Genomic DNA, 910 nt, shown 5'->3' on the forward strand with positions numbered 1-910 from the left:
CACGCATGTTCACCTGAACGACCGAACGGAAGGGCCAATAGGAGATGAGATTGTGGAACGCGGTTCCTCCTTTTTGGTACACAGGGGTGTGCCTTGTCTCCGGAGAGGAACGAGTTGATGGGGACACAATTCCGGCGACAGGGCGTTATAGGCCTGGAGGTTCTGTGGCCTGGGAGGGGACCAGGGCGGTAACGCCTTGCATGCAGCCTGGTCCGACTAAGGGACTATTCAGGGGACGATGGAGAAGATATTGCTCCTTGTTTAGTCTCTGCATATGAAAACACTGCATGACTCACATTTGATTTCAGGAAGGCCTAAAAAATAAAATACTTTCTAAATGTACGACACAGAATGACTGAAGCCTGACACATTGTCTTTTTGAGGTAGAAATGCCACATTTTAATACAAAAGTTCCCACATCTGCATGTCTAGAATCAGCAACCATCTCAATGTGTTTGGCGTGAAACTCAAGGAAAGCCATTGTTAGCCGACAGCCTAACTCCTGCCAGGGTTGTCACACTGCAGGGCGGTGGTAACAATGAGCCCACACTTTACATTAGAACAGCACGGATGAAGGAGAAACTCAACATTTCGGTATTGTTCTCAATTACAGAGAACAATAGCGCCATTATGCTGATCTCTTTGATAGGAAAGGTGCCTTCGTTGCACCCCGACTCAAAATGTACTATCTTTATGGGCCTAATAAACTAATTTAACCAATACCAACCTATTCTAAACTGAGATGTTACTTCCCGTTTCATGGCGTTTAACCCACAGTGCAGGTTAATTCAGGATAACGGGGGTGTAGAACTGGCAGAACACACTTCACAATATCTCTGAGCTCCATAAAAACTACACAGCAGACAGTGACACATTAAAACAGTCTTTTTTTAATTCACGTTTCATTTCT

This window comes from Gadus morhua, chromosome 21, assembly GCF_902167405.1.
Source record: "Gadus morhua chromosome 21, gadMor3.0, whole genome shotgun sequence".
In the NCBI taxonomy this organism is placed as follows: Eukaryota; Metazoa; Chordata; class Actinopteri; order Gadiformes; family Gadidae; genus Gadus; species Gadus morhua.